The 7,409-nt window shown below is 45.8% G+C and overlaps 1 non-coding gene across 1 annotated transcript; it reads left to right on the plus strand.

Annotated features, from left to right (window-relative positions):
* The first annotated feature begins 906 nt into the window (after positions 1-906).
* TRNAE-CUC lies at positions 907-978 on the plus strand. Its single transcript has one exon. It is a non-coding gene; the product is annotated as a tRNA-Glu (tRNA).
* The last annotated feature ends 6,431 nt before the right edge of the window (positions 979-7,409 follow it).

Raw genomic sequence — 7,409 nt, forward strand, 5'->3', positions numbered from 1 at the left:
GCCAGTGGTCTCTGGAAGGCGGAGTGGCTCTCTGAGGATAAAGCTGTTCCCCAAAGAGCTCACAGCTAGAGATGTCTACAGCCCTCACTCCCCCCTGTCGGGTAGAGTCTGTCCTTAAGGAGATTTGGGAGGTGCATCTTTGCATCCACCACCCTGTCCTCCAAACTCTTTCTGGCCTCCTTCAGGCATCTCTTCCAGAGGGTAAACTTAGAAGAGTTATGATCGTGGGACTGACAACAACCCCCACCTCTGCAGCTGCTCTTGGGGCTGCAATTATCACTCAGCATCTCCTTCCTTCAGCTTCTTAGGCTTCCCAAGGGGCTCACTGGTAAATAACCCACCTGCCAATGCAGGAGATGTGGGTTCGATCACTGGTCGGGAAGATCCCCTGGAGAAGGAAGTGGCAACCCACTCCAGTATTCTTGCCTGGAGAATCCCATGGACAGAGGAGCCTGGCGGGCTACAGTCAGCGGGGTCGCGAAGAGTCAGACACGACAGCATGCATGCACACAGGATCTCCTTCCTTCACTCTCTGTTCTAGGTCATGCTTTCCCGGTGCTACCGCCCTCTGGTGGCCTCAGTGCCTTACTGGCTGGCCTGACCCAGACCATCTTTGAAGGGAGGGAGCCCTTGGTCATTATGCTCTCATGCTGGGGCTGCTGTATCTGTCCACCTCCTGTCATCATTGGGCAAAAGAGAACTCACAGAGGCCCAAGTGGCCACACAGTTCCACACGAGCTTCTTTAGCTCTCAGTTGTTTAACAGCAGCCCTGCTCCTGACAATCAGAGTCCATTACCCCTTCTGTGTCACTGACCTCTCTTCTGGCCTGCTGGACACTGGACACAAGGGCCCTAAAAGGCTTAGGCAGCATCTGTAGCTTAGAATTCAACGGGATTCTTGGGAATTCCCTGGTGGTCCAGTGGTTAGGACATGGTGCTCTCACTTCCAGGGCCCTGGTTCGATCCCTGGTCAGGGAACTAAGATCCCACAAGCTGCACAGTGCAACCAAAAGAAAAGGAAAGGAAACAAACTCAATGGGATTCTAGTTGTGTCCCCAGAGAAGGGATGCCTCCTTTGGAAACCAGGTCCTCAAGTCCTGTAGAGTTATAGGGAGGGTAAGTGCAAAGTTCCTGCATTAGGTAGGATTCAAACAGAGAAGTAGAACCATTAAGATATTTTATTTTGATATCTATACCTATATCTTCTACATTTCTTTATCACCTATCTATCTGTCTACCTATCTATCATCTATGGATAGAGACATCAGAGATGGTGTAACACGATGTTATATGGCATCCCATAATAGGTCCTGAAAGTGAAGTCACTCAGTCGTGTTCAACTCTTTGCGACCCCATGGACTGTAGTCTACCAGGCTCCTTGGTCCATGGAATTTTCCAGGCAAGAGTACTGGTGTGGGTTGTCATTTCCTTCTTCAGGGGATCTTCCCAACCCAGGGATCGAACCTGGGTCTCCCGCATTGCAGGCAGATGCTTTACCATCTGAGTCACCAGGGAAGACTTGAGACATTACTTTGCCAACAAAGGTCCGTCTAGTCAAGGCTATGGCTTTTCCAGTGGTCATGTAGGGATGTGAGAGTTGGACTGTGAAGAAAGCTGAGTGCCGAAGAATTGATGCTTTTGAACTGTGGTGTTGGAGAAGACTCTTGAGAGTCCCTTGGACTGCAAGGAGATCCAGCCAGTCCATTCTAAAGGAGATCAGCCCTGGTGTTCTTTGGAAGGAATGATGCTAAAGCTGAAAGTCCAGTACTTTGGCCACCTCATGCAAAGAGTTGACTCATTGGAAAAGACTCTGATGCTGGGAGGAATTGGGGGCAGGAGGAGAAGGGGACGACAGAAGATGAGATGGTTGGATGGCATCATGGACTCGATGGACATGAGTCTGAGTGAACTCTGGGAGATGTTGATGGACAGGGAAGCCTGGCGTGCTGCAGTTCATGGGGTTGCAAAGAGTCAGACACGACTGAGCGACTGAACTGAACTGGATAAGTCCTGAGAAAGAAGTTGCTGGCTGAGGACCTGCGGGCAGGAGAGTGAAGCCCATACTTGAAATCTGTGTCTATTTCTATGAGAATGACTCACTGGCCCTTTCAAGATGAAAAGGAAATAATGTTGTGAGCTTGCTACCAGGTGGCCAGTTGGCCTCAAGGAATAGTGCCATCTTGGGGGCTTTGTGTTGGTCTCTGTATGTGGCACGTTGAACATTCTGCAGTAGCATTAGCGAGATCAGCCTTCGTAAGCAGGAGTCCATGCTATGGAGCCACATGTAGCTTCTGTGTCTGCCACCATGGGCACTGTCTTCATGTGTCCATCTTGCCATCACTGGGGTGGCCAGTGACAAAGACTGGCTGATGTCGGCTGCCCAGGTCGTTTTGTTTACTTGGTTATTCAGTGCCTCCTCTGAGCAGTATGCTCTCTGGTGGATGTTAATATGTGATGCAAAGATCTTCACACATAGAGCCAATTCTCACATGTCCGTTCACATGCTTCTGTCTCAGATCTCCTTGTTCCTCATCTACCAAGCTTTTTCCTTCCAAACCCCTAACCAGCTATTCAGAACCTTCACCACTGACCATCAATGTATAAATATTTTAACCTAGAGCTACTTCTCTTTCCAGAGGTCATGATTCCTTCTCTTGTGGCAAGAGGTACAAGTGTAAGAAGTGGGTGATTAAGTATATCACCCAAATCACTGCCCATTGGCAGGACTTTCATGCGACACTCTCTTTCAAGTCCCCCATCCCCTGAAGGAGGCTAATACAGCTACCATCCATTTTTCACTTCTGCCCACATACTGATCCAACCCATCTGTAAACCAGGCTTTTCCCTCCTCCTCCAGTTAATCTGATGGGGGTCCCCACAGAGCTGTTGGCATGAACTGAGGGAGATGCTCTGTATAGCAGTGGTGCGTGCCATGGACATCGGAGCTACCTGAGCTGGCAACTTGCTTATGCCCTTTAGTACTGTTCATGATCACCCTTGGATACCTCCCTTTCATCTTGTAATGAATTGTTGCTGAGTCTGCCTGAACTTATGATTTAATGGACCTGATAAGACCCAGTTTATGATAGATAATTCTAGTTGCATGGTTACTTCGTGTCCCGTGGTCAGGTGTTTCATCTTCTCCAGGGCCCAGCAGCATACCAGGAGCTGTTTTTCTAAAGGCATGTGACTCTCTTCTGCAGATGGCATGGCCTTGTTCCAGAACCCCGTGGGCCTGCATTGTGATTCTCCCATGGGGTTTTGCCATGGATTCCATACTATGTCTTTCCCACCACTGATACCTCTAATTCCATATGATCTGCCAAGGTCACATGGCTGAGCAGCATGCATGGCAGCCTGGACCTGCTGCAAAGCCCTTCACTGCCCTGGGCCCCAGTCATTGCTGGTGTGTGTTGCCTTGTCCCTTGGGATGGAGTAGAATCTCTGGATGTGAGATACACTGCCTCTACAACCCAAGAAGACCCATCAGAGGTCATGATTCCTTTTCTTGTGGCAAGAGGTACAAGTGTAAGAAGTTGTCTTTTGCTTTGAAAGGGATGCCCCAGCAAATCCCTGGCTACTGGACCTCTAAATATTTTATGGATCTGGTAAACCTCTGAATCTTTGTAGGGTTTATCTGCCATCCTCAGGAGTACATGCATCTTACCAAGAAGTGGAACAATAGCTCCCTCTTGCTCTTCTAGTCTGATCGACGAACTATTGTCAATGTAGTAGGCTAGTGAGATGTTCCGCAGGATTCCCAGAAGGTTCTGATCTCTTCAGACTAAATTATGACAGAGGATAGCAGAGCTAATATAGCCCTGGGACAAGCTTTAAGTGTGGGACTTCCCTGGTAGTGCAGTGGATAGGCATCTACCTGCCAGTGCATGGGACACAGGCTCGATCCCTGGTCCAGGAAGATTCCACATGCTGTGGAGCAACTAAGCCTGTGTGCCACAACTACTGAGCACATGTTCTAGGGCCCACAAGCTGCAACCACTAAAGCCCGCGTGCCTAGAGCCTGTGCTCCACAACAGAGGAAGCCACCACAATGAGAAGCCCACACACTGCAATAAAGAGCAGCCCCCACTCACCGCAACCAGAGAAAGGCCTTGCAAAGAAACGAATATCCCCCAGAACCCCCCTCAAAAAACCCCCAACAACTGTAAATGTGTATGCTATTTCCTATTCCATTTGAATGCTAATTCTTTTTGATTCTCCTTTCTGATTGGAAAATAAAGTATTTGCCAAATCAGTGGCCACAAGGATGTATTTAAGGTTATCACATCTATTATAGCTGATGTGATTGGAGCTACTACTTAGTCGAACTTGTGGTGGTCTACAGTCCTATCCCAGCTAATGTCTGCAGGCACAAGACTGGCAAATTAAATAGAAATATGATGAGAATCACCACCCTGCAATCCTTTAGAACCTTAAGGGTGGTATTAATCTCTACAAGCCCCTTCTGCAATGTGACAATTTACTGTCACAGCCAAGCAGGGTGGTGTGGTGCTGGTGGTTCAGTATTAGAGGTTTCCACTTGCCTTCCCCACTGTGATAGCTCTTATCTCACTGGCCAAGGACACAAAGTGGTAGTTGTGCCAACTACCTAATTGTACCCTGGGAGACTGGAGTGATGACCACGGAGTTCTTGCACCCACAGACCTTCCATGAACTGGATCTTGGCCAGGACTCCACGTATGACCTGGGCCTCATATGTTCCTACTTTCACTGGAGGCTATGATGATATTTTGAGTATCTGGGTATCTATGTCAACTCAGACCCTATGTCCTATAGTCCTCAAAATATTGAAGTGTACTCTTTCTCCAGTACACAGTTACCCAAGTAAATGACCAGAGGTCTCTTTGCAGAAGGGGAATCACTATAGTGGATACTTGCTGTGATATTGCAGGGTCCTTTCTCTGAGGGATTCAGCCAGGTCTTCTATCAGTGAGTCGAAAACTGAATTGGGTCTGGAAACTGGACAGGGGATCATGATTTTTTTTTTTTTTGAAACAACGGGCCTTGGTCTCCCAGACTGTTTCTGTTATCACAAATGGAATAGTAATAGTGCCTGTAAAATTTCCCCTAGGGATGCTACGTTCTGTTCACCATCTCCATAACTCTGTGGGTTGGACCCCTTGGCTGCCAGTGTGAACTTGGTTATATTACAATTACTGCAAACTCTTGGCATCTGGTGATTAAGCACCACAACCTGGCTTCTGTTGTCATGAGTTTTTTCATCTATAATGCTATCAGTAACCTAAGTTTATGACAGTTTTTTCTCAGACCTGGATGGCAAAGGAGGCCACCATGGAACTCTTGAGTGATGTTGGCGTCCATCTCACCTGAGCATTCCTGACAGCTTTGTTAAATAGTGTGCTCTCTGGCTCTTCCTATGGAAGACAAACTTTTCTGCTGGTTCTTGTGGTTGGACGTGAGGATGTCCATTCCAGCATGCCCACTTCCTTGAACCTTCTAATCCCATCCTCAACTATTTGCCACCACAGTAATTGACATTTCAAATCCATACAGCATAGGCTATCACATTTTCCTTCTAGGAGCCATCCTAATAGAAAATTTACACCACTTCCTGGGGTCCATAACAAGGTGTTATACCTGTATTTCAGGAAAGTACTCAATAAACTCAATTACATCTTTCTGAGTTTATCTACCCCTACATCGATCAACCAATCTCAAAATCCAATCTTATGTATATTCTCCCTTCTCCTGCTGACACACACCAGCTACCTCTTGCAGCTTCTTTGGAGTATAGTCCTTTTCCTCTGTTATCAGACCCAGTGCATCTGGGTTATGTTTAGACTTATTCTGTATTCACAGCACCATTTGTTGCAGAGACTAGCCTTTGCCCACTGTGTTCTCTTGACACCCTGGTCAAAGATGACTTGGCTGTATATGTATGAGTTTATTCTGGGTTCTCTATCCTGTTCCATTGATCTATGTATCATTTTTATGCCAATACCATACTATTTTGATTACTATAGCTTTTTTATATAGTATGAAATCAGAACACATGATGCCTCCAGGCTTGCTCTTCTTTCTCAAGATAGCTTTGGCTATTGGGGGTCTTTTGTGTTTCCATATGAATTTTAGGATTGTTTTTTCTCTACTTCTGTGGGACTCTGGAGCAACCAATGATGACCTAAGTGCTCTGTTATCAAGCCAAAATAGCTACACCTTTATAAGCCTACCTCTCTGAGTGAACAGATGCAGGCTGTCTCAGAAAAGGTGCGATCTTGCTGTGAGGTAACTCTGTAGCTGTGGAAGGAGCTGACAGCTGGAGGCTGTTTGCTGACTGAACTCCCCACAGCTAGGCGGCATTTCCTTCCTCGAGGTGGACTTCTTTGTGTCTATCACAGAGAAGACGAGGAGGATCTGAGTCCTGACTTACTGTGTGACACCAGACAAAGTTCAACATTGCTGATTCTTTATGGAAATACCTCCCTTGTGGGGTTGTTATGGGAAGATTAAAGGAAGCAATACACATATGATATCACTTTGTAAACTCTAAGGTGTATTATAAATCTCCACATGCAAAAAAAGTCCACATTAACTGGGATTCATAGGGTTTTTCCCTTTCTCTGAACTACTTCCACTTCTTTCAGTCTCCTAAATTAAGGTGATACACTGAATAAAGTCTTATCCAGCATTTTTCCTGTATTGGGGTATTTAATATCCTTTCATGTGAAGATCCATGTTTGACTTAATATGGATATCCAATAGTGCCTAATACAGAGCTTTGTTTGTTGTTGTTTAGTCACTAAGTCATGTCCAACTCTTATGGACTATAGCCCACCATACTCTCTGTCCATGGGATTTTCTACACAATAATGCTGGAGTGAGTTGCCACTTCCTTCTTGAAGGGATCTTCCTGACCCAGGGATCAAAAGTCTCCTGCACTGCAGGCATATTCTTTAATTCTGAGCCACCTCGGAAACCCAACACAGAGCTTGGCACTCAATAAATATTTGCTCAATTAGTAAGTGAATGGGAAAAGTTGTGCCCACTTTTAGAAGAGACAGAAAATGTAGTCAGAAATGAATAATTATCTGGACAATTAGATTAAATAATAAACCCATATTTTATTTTCATGATATAGCTACATTAGTAGACCAACAGGTTGTGAAATTCTTTAGTTTGAATATGCCATTACCAATGGGCTGAGAATTTCCCATCAGATGGGTCCTGCATGGTCTGAGACAATAGTCATTGGCTTCCTTGTAACAGGCACAGATTGTTAGCAGTATTTACCTGGTGGCTTTATGATCATGTTCATGCAAGTAAGCTCTTGTTTAGGTAGGCAATCCTTCTTTCTATCGTATGAGGATCCTATGTGATCATGTGCATAAGAAGCTTTGTAAATGACTGTGTACATGCTTTCATTTCCA

This window comes from Oryx dammah, unplaced genomic scaffold (assembly GCF_014754425.2).
Source record: "Oryx dammah isolate SB20612 unplaced genomic scaffold, SCBI_Odam_1.1 HiC_scaffold_23, whole genome shotgun sequence".
In the NCBI taxonomy this organism is placed as follows: domain Eukaryota; kingdom Metazoa; phylum Chordata; class Mammalia; order Artiodactyla; family Bovidae; genus Oryx; species Oryx dammah.